This window comes from Plecotus auritus (genome assembly GCF_963455305.1).
Source record: "Plecotus auritus genome assembly, chromosome: 1".
NCBI classification, from domain to species: domain Eukaryota; kingdom Metazoa; phylum Chordata; class Mammalia; order Chiroptera; family Vespertilionidae; genus Plecotus; species Plecotus auritus.
In genome coordinates this window covers 67165290-67184039 of record NC_137770.1, presented here as the reverse complement: position 1 = coordinate 67184039, position 18750 = coordinate 67165290, and positions in this window count along the sequence as shown.

Genomic DNA, 18750 nt, shown 5'->3' with positions numbered 1-18750 from the left:
TTTTATACTTTATTCTACATAATTATTTATTGTTTAAAAATTTATAACAAAGATGCTTTTAGTTAATACTCGGGTAATTAAAGTTTATGAAGAGAATTTCCCCCAAAAAAACTGAAAAGAAAAAAAGAAAAGCTTCTAATTATAGTCAAATTGATAAAAAGAAAAATTCTCACAGGAATCTTTTGGACATCAACAACATGGTTTAATGTGAAATCCCCCAAAATAATGAACAAATGACCAGACAATTACTTATGAGAATACACACATTTTAGTAAGCATACCTTTTGACCCATATCCATTCCATTCTTGAATATATATGATAAACTCACACAATTGTGCAAAGATGGAAGTAGAAGAATAACTTCACTCATTTTAATAAAGCATTGTTAAACATATTAATGCACTTCCATATGATGGTATGCTATGTAGATTTTATAAAGAATGAGGTAGCGCCCTAACTGGTTTGGCTCAGTGGATAGAGTGTCGGCCTGCGGACTCAAGGGTCCCAGGTTCGATTCCAGTCAAGGACATGTACCTCGGTTGCGGGCACATACCCAGTGGGGAGTGTGCAGGAGGCAGCTGATCAATGTTTCTCTCTCATTGATGTTTCTAACTCTCTATCCCTCTCCCTTCCTCTCTGTAAAAAATCAATAAAATATATTTTTAAAAAAAGAAAGAAAGAATGAGGTAGCAAGAAATATTTGAATAGTTTGCCATGCATTTTCACAATAAGATTCCATTTATATTTATTAAATGTGTTGGGGAAAATACTGAATATTATGCAACTATCCTCTTTGTACTCAAAGAGATAAACATATTTGCTATCCAGAGTACAGTATTTTTATAGTTATTATTCTCTTTAACCTTACAGTGTACAATCAAAATACTGTTTTTTTAATATTAAACATATTAATGTTCTTCCCTACTCCTTTCAGTGTGATTATGTTAGCTATCTGTAATACCATTAGACTAATTAGTGACACTTGGTATGCCATTTTAGATTCAAGAAATACCACAAACTTGTCCATTCCGATGGCTTTTTCTTTTGCATATTTAGGAGTGACACCTTTTCAAGTAAAGTTTTCTTTTAAATATTAAAAATACAGATAACTAAATCTCAAACAATCCCCAATTCATGAATACATTTATAAGCATGTCTAATGCAATTATAAAACTGAATTTTCAGAAACAGATAAGCTTCTAAGTATATTGCATAGATGCCCTTGCTTCCCTATAGTGAGACCTTGGCTTGCAAGTTTCCACAATTTGATTTCAGAGATTCAGTCACATTTCAAATGCCACTCTTTGCTGCCTTTATTACCCTTTGGGCTCTCAGTGAGTCCCTACAGAGTTGTGTCTACACCAGGGGTGGGCAAACTTTTTGACTCGAGGTCCACAATGGGTTCTTAAACTGGACCGGAGGGCCGGAACAAAAGCATGGATGGAGTGTTTGTGTGAACTAATATAAATTCAAAGTAAAGGAGCGGAGGGGAGAGCAAGAGAACCCTCCGCTCTTTCGGCTCCTGGATAGAACAGCCGAATGGGCCGGATCCGGCCCGCGGGCCGTAGTTTGCCCATGGCTGGTCTACACCATCCTTGGTAACTACTCAAGCTTTTTTGAGTTAAAATAAAGAAAACAATAATTGAATGAATATAGTTCTAGATTGGCCTATGGGGAACTTAGTTGTTTTTGTGTCTTTACCATTCATTCTACAGCTGCATTCAACTTTTTAACTAATGTGGAGCTGTAGGGAGGAATTTTTAAGACTTTTGGAGAATCAAAGCAAGTGATTCTAAATCTGGTTGCAGTCAGCTCATTTTAACTGTAATTTACAGATCTGTTCAGATTTTCAAAATGCACAGTAGCATCCAATCTAATAAAAGAGTAATATGCAAATTAACCATCACTCCACTACATCAACAAGCCATGCCCACAAGCCACGCCCACCAGCCAATCAGGAGCGAATATGCAAATAAACCCAACCAAGATGGCTACCGCCACAGAGAACAGGAGGGAGGCCTGGGTTTCCCCAGCCATGGAGGAAGCCAAGCTTTCTGCCTGCGCTTGCAGGCCTAGGCCTCCACTCAAGGCTACAAAGTTTCATGATAGAAGATACATAAACCCAAACAGAAATGGCGGCAGCCACGGAGCTGGAAAGAGCAGGAGGATAGGGTTGCCCCGGGCGATGGAGGAAGCCAAGCTTCTGCAGCCCTGGCCAGCCCAGGCCTCTGCTTAAGGCTACAAAGAGTCAATTATAGAAGATACATAAATTCCAACAGAAATGGCTGCCACCTCGGAGCAAGCAGAAGGCTTGGCTTCGCTCCAGGCTACAAAGTTTCAATTGTAGAAGATAAATAAACCCCAGATACCAGGGCCTCTGCTTGGGTCACCAGGGGGCATGGCAGGCCTGCAAACCACCACAGGCCCCTCGCCCAGGCCGCCCTACGCCCCAAGGGAACCCCCCCCCCTCCCTGATCCGGGACACCCTTCAGGGCAAACCAGCTGGCCCCCACCCATGCACCAGGCCTCTATCCTTTCTAATAAATGAGTAATATGTAGATTGACCATCACTCCAACACACAAGATGGCTGCCCCCATGTGGTCAAAGATCCTGCCCCCATGTGGACACAAGATGGCCAGCAGGGGAGGGCAGTTGGGAGGGACCAGGCCTGCAAGGGAGGGCAGTTAGGGTTGACCAGGCCAGCAGGGGAGGGAGTTAGGGGTGACCAGGCCTGCAGGGGAGGGCAGTTAGGGGCAAACAGGCTGGCAGGGGAGCAGTTAGGCATCAATCAGGCTGGCAGGGGAGTGGTTAGGGGTGATCAGGCTGGCAGGCAGAAGCGGTTAGGGGCAATCAGGAAGGCAGGCAGGCGAGAAGTTGGGAGCCAGCAGTCCTGGATTGTGAGAGGGGTCCCAGATTGGAGAGGGTGCAGGCTGGGCTGAGGGACACCCCCCATGCACGAATTTCGTGCACCGGGCCTCTAGTATTATATAAGGACAGATTTTCTTCTGTATTTGGTTTTAACTCTCACTCATAAAACACACATAGTACTATAATATCAACAGAACAACTTCAAACACCTGACAACACTTGAACAAACATGGTAATTCATTAAAACCTTGGGGAAGTTTTCTCTTCTGCAGTATGCGTTGCTTTCCTTTTACTCTTGCACAGAATGCTAATGCAGAGAGTTTGTGATCAAAGTGTACTGTAGATGTGCTTTAGGATAGGGAGCTACCCCATATTGGTGTTTCTGTTTGATTCTTTTGTTCAGTAAAAAATGACACTTGCAGCAGAACTACACACAGAAAAGGACAACGTGACAATTCTAAACAAGAAAATCAGGCAAGGCTGAGATGCTTTCTGATATTCTGATACATCTGAAAGGTTTTCCTTTGCAGCCAGCCTTTGCTATAAGAGTCTTTCTCTGCTGTGGGCACAGTGACTACAGCCTTTCTTTCTAGCTGGCAGGAATGTACCTAGAAGTTGACAAGCAGCCCACACGGTGTGCCTTGTGCTCTTATTACAGAAGACAAGCTGGAAATGCATCGCTTGCTCTGGTGCTCATTGTTGTAGCTGTTGCTAATGAGGTGTCTTTGTTTTAGTTTTGCCTTTCTTTTTCATAACCAATTGATACTCTAGGTGTACTACGATAAGAAAAAATGGGGTTGTTTTTTCAGATCTACATAATCCTATCAGACCTATTTGTAGCAATCTTCAATTGTAAATGTCACTATTTTGCGTGGATATACTACTGATGCTATTATTTACATTTTAATGTTATTTTAAAATTATTTTTAGGAGCATTTAACTCTCATTTAGTTTTACTTAAGATGAAAAAACATATTTAAATAAAAGAATAGTGCATCTTAACAAAATAATCTGATATTCTATTTCATCTGTATTATGGAACTCTTACATAAAATATATATATTTAACATTAAATTATAATGTTTCCAAGTAATATTCAATAAAATGAGACATTCATAATAAAATAATAGAAAGAGTAGATAAAAACAAACTGTGATGCAATTTCAGTTCTATAAAACCATATGTACCTTTACTTGAAATTCAAAATATTAATAGTTGAAAACAAATAGCGAGTCCAAACATAGATTCAAACTGACACAAACATGTATAGTCTCTTATTTTGCAAAAAGGATCCAAGATAATTCAGTTGAATAAGGATAGTTTCCTCAACAAATAGTGGTGGATCAATTGGAAATTTAATTAAATAATAAAACAAAAGAAGGCCTGATCTTATACCACATAAAATTTTAACTCAAAATAGATTATGGACTTAAATGTAAAACCTAAAACTATACAACCTATGAAAGAAAACAAGGGAAAATCATTATGACTTGGGTTGGTCAAAGATTTATTAGGTATGATGCAAAAAACACAAACATATATAAAATTTTAAATTATACTTCATCAAAATTAAAACCTTTATTTTTTTGTGAAATTATCCTTGAAAATATATTGTTTAGAAAATAAAAGGCAAGTAACAGGCTGGAGCAAAATATTATAAAACCAGAATATATAAAAACTCTCAAAATCTATATAAAGAAAACAAACAAAAAATAAAAGTTGTGCATACATTTTTTATTTTTTTAGGGAGAGAGAGGAAAGGAGAGAGACAGAGACAGACAGAGACAGAGATTTGTTGTTCCACTTCTTTATGCATTCATTGTTTGACTCTTATATCTGCCCTGACAGGGGATCCAACAACAACTCTGGCATATTGGGACAATGCTCCAACCCACTGTGCAACCCAGTGGGTAAGATTTTGGCAGACACTTATCCAAGAAGTTATATATACAAGTTAGTAAAGAAGCACATGAAACCATTCAGCTGACATCATTAGGGAAATAAAAATTTAAATTTCAGTAAGATACTATTACATATCTATTAGAAGGGCTTAAATTTTTAAAAAAGGATGAGTACATAAAATAGTGGCAAGGATACAAAGTACTAGAATGCTCACATATTGCTAATGAGAATGCAAAATGCTACAGCCACTTTGGAACAAAGGCATATCTCCCCACAAATCTTACACATGCAAGTACTTAGACACTTTATCCCTGATTGTCAAAAATGTGAAACAAAGTAATGTCTATCAACTGGTAAATGGATAAACAAACTGTAGTACATCCATAAAATGGAATTCTAGTAGAAAATAAACATAAATAAGTTATTTATTTTCATAGAAACATGGATTTTTTTCAAAAGAATTATGCTCAATAAAATATGCCAGAACTAAAAGGATGGACACTGTATGTTCAGTTGATCACATTCTGGAGAAACCAAAAGTATAAAGACAGTAATCGGACCAGCGGTTGTCAAGGCCTGGGGGAAGGAGGATGGAATTGACCATAAAAGGATGCAAGGAAACTTTGGAGTGATTCAAATATTCTATATATTGAGCATGGTGGTGGTTCCATGACTTATGAATTTGTCACAATTCATAGAAAAGTACATCTGAAAAAGGGTGAATTTTACTCTGTGAAAATTTTACCTCAATAAATCAAGAAGAATATCTATATTACTTATTTCATAGTAATCAAATTTTCTTCTATTTGCTGTTGTATATTTCAAATATATATATCTGTGATATTTTAATTTCGGTGCTAGATAAGTGCATTGTAAATTAGTTTGATTGGAGGGAGAGTCTAAAAAGCAGGCTTCACAATAGTGGCTAATAGTTCAATGCATTTCCTACAGATGAACAGCTCAAATCAAAATTTTCTTTGAAAGAATTCAAAACTTCAATTTTGAAGCAACTGCATAGAGACATTATAATGTAGAAAAGAAGGATCTTTCAAAGCTTGTCTATGAGCTGTGAGAAACCTCTTCTTCAGCTCCTCTCCTTCAATAGCTATAATAAATACCTTGTGATTTTCAAAAGAGGCTAAAGAGACTATAATTTCTCAATTTTTAGAGTAAAGAGACATGGATACTATTCTATTAAAGCTAGAAGTTCTTTGAGAATTAAAGATATTTTTTCTCTAGAGAAATAGCCATTGGCTACTATTAAAGCGGCATACACTATTTCAGGTTGCTGGAGTAGTGTCAGAAGCATCAAACCCATATGCATATAGAGGTCATTCAAGTAAATGGGTGAAGCCAACTTGTTGTAAGATCATAGGCAATATGGCAAATAAGACAGGCTGGAGATTGCAGCCCTTAAAAAACTGTCCACATTGAAAATTTTACAAACACTGTAGTTTAAACATAAACAAAACAATTATTGCTGAATATGCCACCTGGATACTCTCTTTTTGATTTCTGGATTTGTGCATTACTATCAAAAGCATAGGAATTTCTTTTTTATGTTTTATGAACTGGTTGTCAGAAAATAGATCACATTACCTAAATAAAAGATTTTTCCTTCAAAGTATTTTAATTTTCATAAAATTCACATAGATCATTCAGTTAAAAATGTTAACGTAAAAAAAATTGAAACCTGTTAAGAATTTTTGTGAGTTTATTTGAGGCAAACTGTCGACATATGCCGGGAAGCAGAACCTCAAGGAACTGAGATAATGCTCCAGAGAATGGCGGGTTACATCTGTATTTATACATTGTAATCAAAGGAGGGACATAGGTGGGTTACATAAAATTCATTGGTGATGGATTAAGGAGGTGGGATAAAGCAAAGCAGGGAAACCCCTGGGATTGGATAAAAAGTAAAATGATGGACACATACTTAGGTGGGTACGGGAACAATTAACATGATAATGAAGGAATTTGTAGTATCTGTCCTGGCACCCAGCACATTTGGTTGTGCCCTAGGGGGTCCAGTAAAAGGGAAGTTACAAGTTACCCAGACATTTCAAGGGCATGTTATCATAGATGTAAAAAGACAGATAGGCTCAATTAAGGTAAAGGTTGACCTTGTCAGTGAAGATACCGACCTACTCCATAACTGCCCACCATAACTGCTTTTAGTTAAAATTTAATTTCAGGTCATCCTTTGTGGTTACTTTAGGTCTCTGAGTTTGCAAGACTGCCATGCAGGCCTCCCCTGAGCTTGTCAGCTCAGCATGTGGTCCCTTTTGTCCACAATAATTACCCATAGATAAAAGAAATTAATTGAAAAATTAGAAAACATTTTAAATTGAACAAAACAAAACCATTAGCATTTATAGGATGCAGCTAAAGTGGTGCCTAAAAGGCAATCCATGTCTTCAATGCTTTCATTTAAAAAAAAACACACAAAAATCTGTTTATTTTGGCTATGTCATTCTTCATTTCCTCTTGATTCTTCTTCATTTCCTCTTGATTCTTACACATGTTGTTGAATTTGTCTTCCATCCTTTTCAGTGTCCTTATAACCATTTCTCTGAATTATTTCTCTGACAAATTGCTTGCCTCCATTTTCTTATTTTTTTTATTTTTTTTTTTGTGATTCATCCTTTTCCTTCAAATGGGGGTTGTTTCTTTGTCTCCCCATTTTTTCTGTTTCTTTGTGATTGCTTCTAAGTATCAGATCAAATTGCCATGCCACCAGATTTTTTGAGTTTGTCTTATATAATAAATGTTTCCAAAAATCTCTAAACAAAAACTTAAGCTTTTACTTTATGAAACTAAAATAATAACAGTAAACTATCTCAGAGAGAAAGAGGGGTGGGGGTCTAGAGGTGGAAAAGATTAACTAAATACTCTATATGCATAAATGCATAACCCATGGATGCAGACAATAGTGCAATGAAGGCCTGAGGGGAGGGGGTGTGGTGTGGAGGGTGTCAATGAGAGAAAAATAGGGGATATCTGTAATACTTTCTGTGGAGGGCAGGAAGGGACTAGACCTTGGGGTCTAGAGTCAGAGTAGAAAAATTTAAAACAACCACTTGGAAAGGTCACCCCCCGCAGGCACTATAGAACTCCCCGTTCCATAAATAAAAGAAATAGTTTCTGCCTGACCACCACTCCCCTACCTGCCAGAGGCATTACAGAGCTGTCTCTGTAACAAACAACCCATATAGGGAAAGGTCCGGTGTAGAACTTCCTCACTGCGCGAGCGAACCATATTAGGAAAAGTCCAGGACAAAGGGGTCCCACATTCGCGGGTCATTCAAAGGGGCCAATCAGGGAATGCCAGGCCAACGATTATAAAGGGAACGGGTATAAAGGAAGGGACTGCCCCTTTCAACGGCGCTCCCGCCACGGCACTTGCCTGCTGCTGCATCAGCTACAGCGGGGCCCAGATTCGAATCTGCAATAAACTTTTTCCCTGTTTGATCCAATTGGTCTCGGTGGTCTATCTCCGGGGGACGCGCTCTGTTACACTTTCAACAATAAAGATAAATTTAAAAATAAAAAAGAAGAGCTAACTAATCGGTAAATACTGTACTCAGAACCTCCCAAAACCACATCAAAATTACAGCTCTATTACAGAACAACCATCATTTAGATTAGAACTACCTAAAATCTGTCTGAACAGAATTCCTTTACTAAAGATATAAAGAAGAAGCCACATCTAGACTGGTAGGGGGGCAGAGAGACACCATCCATACCCACACGTGGTAGTTAAAAGTTGGGTAGGATATCTTAGCTGCAGAGGTCCCCCTTAAGAAGCCAAGGATCCTAGCCCCACACCAGTTCCAGAGTGGGAAGAGAGGTCCCATAACTTCTGGCTGTGAAAACCACTGGGGACTGTGGGTGAGTGAGATGGAGAGCTTCTGGAAACCCAGGCATTCCACTTAAAGAGCCTGCAAATGAACTGAACTTACACTTACTCTAATTCAATCCTCTGAACTCCATGGGTTAGCAATATGTATACTAGACAAAATAGACTTTATTATTTTTTAATCCTCAACTGAGGATATTTCTCCATTGATTTGTAGAGAGAGTGGAAGGAGGGGGGATAGAGAGCAAGATACAGGGACTGGTTGCCTCCAGCATGGCCTCAGTGTGCTGGGAATCGAGTCTGCAACCAAGGTAAGTGTCCCTGACCAAAACCCAACCCAGGAACCTGCAGTTCTTGGGCCTATGCTCTATCCACTGAGAAAATTCTGCCAGGGCCAAAACAGACTTTAAAACAAAGACTGTAACAACAGACAAAGAAGGACCAAGCAATTCCACTGCTGGGCATTTATTCAAAAAAAAACAAAAACACTAAATCAAAAAGACATATACATCCACATGTTTATTGCTGAATTATTTACAATATCCAAGGTATGGAAGCAACTTAAGTGTTCATCAATAGATGAACAGATAAAGAAGAATTGGTGGAGCCCTAGCCAGTTTGGCTCAGTAGATAGAGCATCGGCCTGTGGACTGAAGGGCCCTGGGTTCAATTTCTGTCAGGGGCACATGCCTAGGTTGCAGGGCTTGATCCCTAGTGTGGGGCATGCAGGAAGCAGCCGATCAATGATTCACTCTCATCATTGGTTTCCTATCTCTCTCTCCCTTGCTCCTCCTCTTTGAAATCAATAAAAATATATTTCAAAAAATGAAGAAGTGGTGCATATATACAATGGGATATAATTCAGCTATAAAAAAAAACACAAGAAAATCTTGCCATCTGAAACAAAATGGATGTACCTAGAGGGTGTGGTACTGAGTGAAATAAGTGAGACAGGGAAAAATGAATGCTGAATGATTTCACTTATATGGAGTCTATAAAACAAAATGAAGGAACAAACCTACCAGAAAAAGACTCAGAGATACAAAGAACATTTTAATGGTTCCCAAATGAATGGGGGTTTAGGGTGGTGGGTAAAAAATGAATTTAGAACTACAAATCGATAGTTACAAAATAGTAAGAGGGATGTAAAGTACAGTACAGGGAATATAGTCAATAAGATTGTAATAACTATGTACGGTGTTGGATGGGTACTGAACTTACCAGGGTAATACCTTCATAAGTTATATAAATGCCTAATTATGGATTTATACACCTGAAACTAATATAATATTTTACGTCAACTAAAATTTAAAAATAACAAAAATTAAAGTGAGATAACTAAATTCAAATTAAGCAGAGAAGTGGAAATAACAAAGATTAAAACAGAAATCAGTGAAATAAAACAAGCAAAAATAGGAAAACAATTGAGTACAAAAGTTGTTCTTGAAAATAAACAAAATTGGCAAACGTCAGCTAGACTGATCTAGCAAAAAATAAGAAAAAAGACAGTGGAATCAAACTCAGTAATGAAAGAGGAGCATTATTCCTGACTTACAAAAACTAAAAGGATTATAGGAGAATGCTATTTAGAACTTTATGTCAAAAAATATATAACTCATTAAATGGACAATTTCTAGAAAGACAAAATTGCTAAAACTGATTTACAAGGATATGGAAACTCTGAATAAATTTATAACCAGTAAAGAAATGGATTTTATGATTAAAATTCTCTCCAAAAAGAAAAGACCAGACCAGAGAATTTATAAAAATCTATCATTTACTTAAAGATTAAATGTTACCAAGCTTTAATAAACTCTAAGCCCTTTGTCTTCTACTACATATATATTTTTTAAATTGTTTTGCCTAAAACTTCCATATAAAATATTCCTGTGGGAAAATACTTTTTTAAGTACTTAAAGCAAATTTTCTCTCTCTAAATGCATAATGTGTTCATGTTACTTACATTATCCTCAGGTCATTCCTTTAATGAAAGGACTGATGTTTGTGGATAGCTTTACAGTTTTTACTTCCATTTTGAGTTTCTTTTTTGTGTGTATGGTGTAAGTTGATGGTCTAGTTTCATTTTTTTTTTTTTTGCATGTATCTGTCCAATGTTCCTAGCACCATTTATTGAAGAGATTGTCTTGACTCCATTGTATGCTCCTGATTCCTTTTTCTAATATTAATAGAGAGTAATGGCTTGAGTCAATTTCTGGGTTCTCTGTTCTTTTCCATTGGTCTATATGGCTGTTCTTGTGTCAATACCAGGCAGTTTTGAGAACAGTGGCTTTGTAATATAGCTTGATATCTGGTATTATGATCCCACCAACTTTGTTATTCTTTCTCAAGATTTCTGCAGCTATTGGGGGTCATTTTTTATTTCAGATGAATTTTTTGAGAGTTTGTTATAGGTCTTTGAACTATGCTGTTGGTATTTTAATGGGGATTGCATTGAATCTATAGATTGCTTTAGGTAGTATGGACATTTTAGTGATGTTGATTCTACCTATCCATGAACATGGTATATTCTTTCATTTGTTTATGTCTTCCTCTATCCCTTTTGTCAGTGTCGTATAGTTTTCTGAGTACAGGTCCTTTACCACTTTGGTTAAATTTGTTCCTAGGTATCTTAATTTTTTTTGTTGCAATGGTAAATGGAATTGGTTTTTCAGCTTCTCTTTCTGTTAGTTCATTATTGGTGTATAAAAAGGCCATAGATTTCTGGGTGTTAATTTTGTATCCTGCTACATTGCCAAATTCATTTATTAAGTCTAGTAGTTTTTTGATGGAGTCTTTAGGGTTTTTTATGTACAAAATTATATCATCTGCAAATAATAACAATTTTACTTCTTATTTTCCAATTTGGATGCCTTTTATTTCTTCTTCTTGTCTGATTGCTATGGCTAGCACTTCCAGAACTATGTCAAACAGGAGTGGTGAGAGTGGGCATCCCTGTCTTGTTCCTGTTCTTAGGGGAAATGGTTTTAGTTTTTGTCCATTGAGTATGATGCTGGCTGTAGGTTTGTCATATAAGGCTTTTATTATGTTGAGGTACAATCCCTCTATTCCCATTTTGCAGAGGGTTTCTATCAGGAAAGGGTGTTGGATTTTGTCAAATGCCTTTTCTGCATTGATTGATATGATTATGTGATTTTGGTCTCTCAATTTGTTTATGTGATGTATCACATTTATTGATTTGCTAATATTGTACCATCCTTGCATCCTGGAATAAATCGCACTTGGTCATGGTATATGATCTTTCTAATGTAATGCTGGATCCGATTTGCTACAACTTTGTTGAGGATTTTAGCATCTATCATCAGGGATATTTGTCTGTGTTCTCTTTCTTTGTAGTGTCTTTATATGGTTTTTTGATTAGAATAATACTGGCTTAATAGAAAGAGTTTGGAAATGTGCCTTTCTCTTGAATTTTTTAGAACAGTCTTAGAAGGATAGGTTTTAGTTCTTCTTTGAATGTTTGGTAAAACTCCCCTGTGAAGCCATCAGGTCCAGGGCTTTTGTTTGCTGGAAGTCTTTTTATTACTGTTTCAATTTTATCAGTAGTTATTGGCCTATTCAGATTTCTTGATTCTTACTGATTGAGTTTGGGAAGCTTGTATTTTTCTAGGAATATGTCTATTTAATCTAGGTTGTCCAGTTGGAGTAGAGTTATTCATAGTATTTTTTTACAATCATTTGTATGTTTGTGGGGTCAGTTATTACTTCACCTCTTTCATTTCTCATTTTGTTTATTTGGGTCCACACCCTCTGCATTTTGGTGAGCCTGGTGAAAGGTTTATCCTTTCAAAGAACCAACTCTTGGTTTCATTGATCTTTTGTATTTTTTTGTGTCCCCATTTCATTTATTTCTACTCTGATATTTATTATTTCTTTCCTTCTGCTTACTCTGGGCTTTTCTTATTGTTCTCTTTCTAATTCTTTAAGTTGTAGAGTTAGATAATTTATTACCATTTTTCTTTTTTTTTGAGATAGGCCTGTAGAGCTATGAAGTTCCCTCTCATGACTGCTTACACTGTGTCCCATAGATTTTGGATTTTTGTTTTTTCATTGCCATTCATTTTCAGGATGTTTTTTGTTTCTTCTTTGATCTCTTTAGTAATCAAACCACTATTTAATAGCATGCTATTCAGCCTCCAAGTGTTTGAATTTTAAAATTGTTTTTATTATAGTTGATTTATAATATTATGTCATTGTTGTCTGAGAAGATGCTTGATATTATTTCAATCTTCTTGAATTTGGAGAGACTTTGCTTGTGACCCAATATGTGGTTTATTTTTGAAAATGTTCCATGTGCACTTGAGAAGTATATACACTGAGTGGCCATATTATTATGATCTCTGAATGCATAATAATTGGGCCACTCAGTATATATATATATTAGAGTCCCTGTGCATGAATTCGTGCATGGGTGGGGTCCGGCCAGCCTGGCCAAGGAGAGGGGACATGGGCAGTTGGCCGGCCTGCCTGCTGGCTGAACTCCTGGTCGAGGGGACAATTTGCATATTAGCCTTTTATTATATAGGATATACATTGAGTGGCCAGATTATTATGCATTAAGAGATCATAATAATCTGGCCACTCAGTGTATATTCCGTAGCTTTGGGGTGCAATGTTCTAAAGATGTCAATTAAGTCCACTGATCCAGTAATTCATTTAGGATTGCTGTTTCTTTGCTGATTTTTTTTTCCAAAGGATTTATCCAGTGATGTCAGTGGTGTATTAAAGTCCCCTACTATGATTGTATTGTTGTCCATCTCTCCCTTGATTTCTTCCAGAAGTTTTTTTTATGTATTTGGGTGCTCTTGTAGTGTGTGCATATATGCTTACCAGAGTTATATCCTCTTGTTTTATTGATCCCATTATTATTATGAAGTGGCCTTCCTTATCTCTTGTTATGGCCTTCACTTTGAGGTATATTTTGTCAGATATAGGTATTGCTAACCCAGCTTTTTTTTTTCATTTCCATTTGCCTAAAAGATATTTTTCCATTCTTTCACTCTCAGTCTGTGTGCATCCCTTGTTCTGAGGTGGGTCTCCTCCAGATAGCATATATTTGGGTCATGTTTTCTTATCCATTCAGACACTCGCTGTCTTTTGATTGTAGCATTCAGTCCATTTATGTTCAAGGTTATTGTTGATAGATACTTGTTTGTAGCCATTTTTATTTTTTGTGCCTGTGTTCCTTCTTCCCTTTCTATTTCTTCTATTTACACCAGTCCCTTTAGCATTTCTTGCATTGCTAGCTTGGTAGTGATAAATTCCCTTAGAATTTTTTGTCTGTGAAGCTCCTGATTTCTCCTTCAATTTTGAATGATAGCCTTGATGGATAAAGTATTCTTGGACTCAGTCCCTTGCTCTGCATTACTTTGTATACTGCCTTCCATTTCTTTGTAGCCTGATGTTTTTCTGTTGAGAAATCATTTGATAATCTAATGGGAGATCCTAGTAGGTAACTCTTTGTCTCTTTCTTGCAGCCTTTAAGATTCTCTCTTTGTCATTAACATTTGCCATCATAATTATGATGTGGCTTGGTGTGGGTCTTTTTGGGTTAATCTTGTTTGGGACACTCTGTGCTTATGTGACTTTCTTCTTCCCCAAATCAGGGAAGTTTTCTGACATTATTTCTTCAAGTAGGCTTTCTAATCCTTTCTCTTCTTTTTGTCATTCTGGCACCACTGTTATATGTATGTTGCTTCATTTCATGTTGTCCCAAAATTCCCTTAGGCTCTCCTCCCGCCTTTTAATTTTTTTTCTCCAATTGCACTTCAGATTGGATGTGTTTTGCTGCCTTGTCTTCTAATTCACTTATTCGGTCCTCCGCTTCTTCTAGCCTACTGTTGAAACCTTCCATAATGTTTTTTATTGTAGCTATGTCACTCTTCATTTCCTCTTGATTCTTATATAAGTTGTTGAATTTCTCATCCTTCTGGTTTATGAACTGTATGACCCTTATTCTGAATTCTTTTTCTGACTAATTGCATGCCTCCATTTCATTTACTTCCATTTCTGGCAATTCCCCCTTTTCTTTCCTTTGGAGGTTGTGTCTTTGTCTCCCAATTTTTGCTCTCACCAAAGGATCTGGTGTCAAGTAGCAATGGGCCTGTGACAGCAGTGGTGGGCTTGGCAGCAATTCATGTGACTGCGGCACCCAGGATTGCTGAATGAGGCACTGGTGTTGCTGTGTAGGGCTTGCCTGTTCACACTCAGTTGTAGCACCTTGGGTTGCTGCATCAGGCTTGGAGGCAGCTAATGTCTGGGATTGCTTCATGCAGATCCCAGGGTTGCTGCATAGGGCTTGGTGGTAGCTAGCATGGTCATGGTATCTGCATTTGCTGTGTAAGGCTTGGTTCCAGGGTTGCTGTGTAAACTGAGTACTGTTTTTAGGTCACTTTGATAAGTACCAAGATTCCAAAAAAAATTAAAAATCAACTTTTTATCTCCTTAATAGATCTTTAAATCTAACTAGAGTGCCATACATTATCTACTTACAAAGATCTCCTATTAAAAAATTGAATGAAATGAGACTGGAGAGAAACATGACAGAGATACTGGAATGCCAAGAAAAAAAAAGTTAAGATTTTCCATATAGGTAATGGAAACCAATTATTTCATAATAACAATTCATATCTAAAATTATTCTATTTATTTGTATCCTCTCACTAGAAGATAATGAAAGGAGTTTTTAGGGGTAAAATGGGCAGGTTTAGGGAGTTTTAGGAAATAAAGAGGGTCCATGAGGGCAGGAGTCTTGGAGCCCATAAGTGAGGGCTTGAAGCTGCCAAAGAGCATACATTCACAGAGAGAAATAAAAGGTGCCACAGGATAAGGGGAGAGGAAGACTTCCATTCGCAGAAGATAGGGAAAAGGCACAGGGTATGGGGAGAAAGAGGAAACAAACTTTCACAGAGGATAGAGAAATGCTGACAAATGGGAGAAGGAAGAAAACAAATTTCACAGGGGATAGAGAAATACTTACAAATGGGAGGAAGAGGAAAACAGATTTTCACAGGAGATAGAGAATTCTATCACTGAAGGGGGAGAAATAAAGGGGGGTCCCACATGGGGTTAAAGTTTTGAAGCTGCTATAGTGACCAATTAGAAGAGACTATCAAGAGACAAAGATTGCAGCCTTTATAAATCTTAGAAAAAGGGGGCTTAGTGGGTTACCCCCTTTGAATCCCCTTTCCACGTGGGAGTCTATACTTGTTTCCAATAAATTTCTACCCTTTTAATCTACCACCTTTTGACCAAGGCTTCATTCTTCAAATCCACTTAGACAATAACCCAGGAAAGAAACCACCCTTGCATCCTTCTCAGGAAAATCCACCCAACTCAGTATGGTAGTATTATGAGCAATCATATGCCAACCAACCAGATAAATTAGATTAAGTGGATAAATTCCCAGAATACAAACTACCAAAATCAATCCCATAAGAAATAGATAATCTGAATACACATATAACAAGGAATTGAATTAATTAAAAACTTTCTATAAGGAAAAGCCCAGGGCCAGGTGACTTATTTGGTAAGGTCAATCAAATGTTAAAAAAAAAAAAAAAAAAAAAAAAAAAAAGGATATTGCTAGAAAACTCAAATTAAAAAAAAGAGAGATAATACTTTTCAAATTAGTCTGAGCTATTATAATAGTTCCATAACCAGGCACAGACAAGAAAAGAAACCCAAGAGCAACATCTCTTATAAATATAAACACAAAAATCTGAATAAAATATTAGCAAACTAAAACCTGTAAGATATTACAAAAAAGATTATACTCCAGGACCAAGTGGGATTTATCTCAGGAATGCAGAATTGTATAATATCTAAAAATCAATCACTGTACTAAGCTATCTATAATAATAAAAGCATAATATGCTAATTAGACCAGACAGCCAAACGACTTTCCGGATGTCATTCCGGACATCCTTCTGGATGAAGCTGTGGCAGCGGGGGTCAAGGCAGAGGTGGTTAGTGGAGATCAGGCAGGCGAACTGTTAGGGGTGATCAGGCAGGCAGGCAAGTGGTTAGGGGCAGTTAGATAGGCAGGCAGAGTGGTTAGGGGCAATCAGGCAGGCAGGCAGAATGGTTATGGGTGCTCAGGTAGACAGGCAGGCCAGTGATTAGGAGCCAGTGGGCCCAGATTGCGAGAGGGTGCAGGCCGAGCTGAGGGGACCTCCTCACCCCCCCGTGCACAAATTTCATGCACTGGGCCTCTAGCACTAATAGAATAAATGATGAAAGAATGCATGATCATCTCAATAAGCAAAGAGAGAAAACTTGACACAATCCAAACTCCTTTTTTATAACATCACACAAGAAACTAGGAATAGAAAGAAACCTCCTCAACCTGATAAAAGACAGCTATGTAAATCTAACATCTAATAACATACATAATGATAAAAGATAATGCTTTTGACCTAAGAATAAGAACAGATATATCTGATTCAGTCACTGTTATCCAACATTGTGGTAGAAATACTAGGCAGGACTATCAACAAGATATGAAAGAAGATTATGTCTATTCTCAGATTACAAGATCTTATATAGCGAAAATTAAAAGTAATCACTAAATTTAAATATATCCTTTCTAATAAAAGGCTAATATGCAAATCAACCAAAAGGCAGAATGACTGGTCACTATGACGTGCACTGACCACCAGGGGGCAGATGCTCAACGCAGGAGATGCCCCTGGTAATCAGTGGGCTCCCACAGGGGGAGCCCCACTCAACCAGAAGCCGGGTTCAAGGCTGGTGAGAACAGCAGCGGTGTTGGAAGCCTGTCCTGCCTCTGTTGCAATTCTAAGGATGTCTTAGGCCCGCTCCCCTTAGCCATCAGTCGGACATCCTCTGAGTGTTCCCGGACTGTGAGAGGGCGCAGATGAATTTCGTGCACCAGGACTCTAGCATATATATATAAACAACTTTAGCAGCTTACAGCATATAAGATCGATCTACAAACATCAACTTATATACATTAACAGTACAATTCCATTTACAACAGCATCAAAAATTTTCAAATATTTTGGAATGACTAACAAAATAAATATAAGACCATTACAATAAAAACTATAAAACATTGTTTAAAGTAATTCAAGGTGACCTAAATGAATAATATTAGAAGGCAATATCCACAACATGGGTATATTCTCCAAATAAATCTACACATTGAACAAAATCCTTATCAAGTCTTAGCTGGCTTTTCTGCAGAAATTGAAAACTGATTCTATAATGTATATGAAAATGCAGAGCTCCACAAATAGCCAAGACAATCTTGAAAAAGAAGAAATAGTTTGATAATTCAAAATTCCCAATTTTAAAATTTACTTACTACAAAGCTATAGTAATCAAGATAGTATAATACTGACATAAAGATAGACATAGATTACTGAAATATAGTGGATAGTCTATAAATAAACCTTTATATTTATACATTTACAGTAAATTAATTTTCTTACAAAGGTGCCTAGTCAATTCAATGGGGAATGCAAATTCTTTGTAATAATTATAATTCTTTGTAATAGGGTGCTTATAATTGGATATAAAATGCAAAGGAATGAAATTAGACCCCCTGCCTTAAATAATATCTAAAACTTAAATGGATCTTTCGCTAAATATAAGAGCTAAAACTATTGAATTCATGAAAGAAAACACAAATGTAACTACATCTATGTTATCTTGGCTTAGGCAATGGTTTCTTAGATGTCACACCAAAAATCACAAGCAATAAAAGAAAAAAAAATAAATTGGACTCCATCAAAATTAAAAACTTTTGTACTGTAAAGGGCACCAGCAAAAACGTATTTGCAAATCATATATATGATAAAACATGCATACCCACAATATGTAACAAACTCATACAGTAACAAATATACAGCCGAAACCGGTTTGGCTCAGTGGATAGAGCGTCGGCCTGAGGACTGAAGGGTCCCAGGTTCGATTCCGGTCAAGGGCACGTACCTTGGTTGCGGGCACATCCCCAGTTGGAGGTGTGCAGGAGGCAGCTGATCGATGTTTCTCTCTCATCGATGTTTCTAGCTCTCTATCCCTCTCCTCTCTCTTCCTCTCTGTAAAAAATTAATAAAAAATATATATTACAAATAT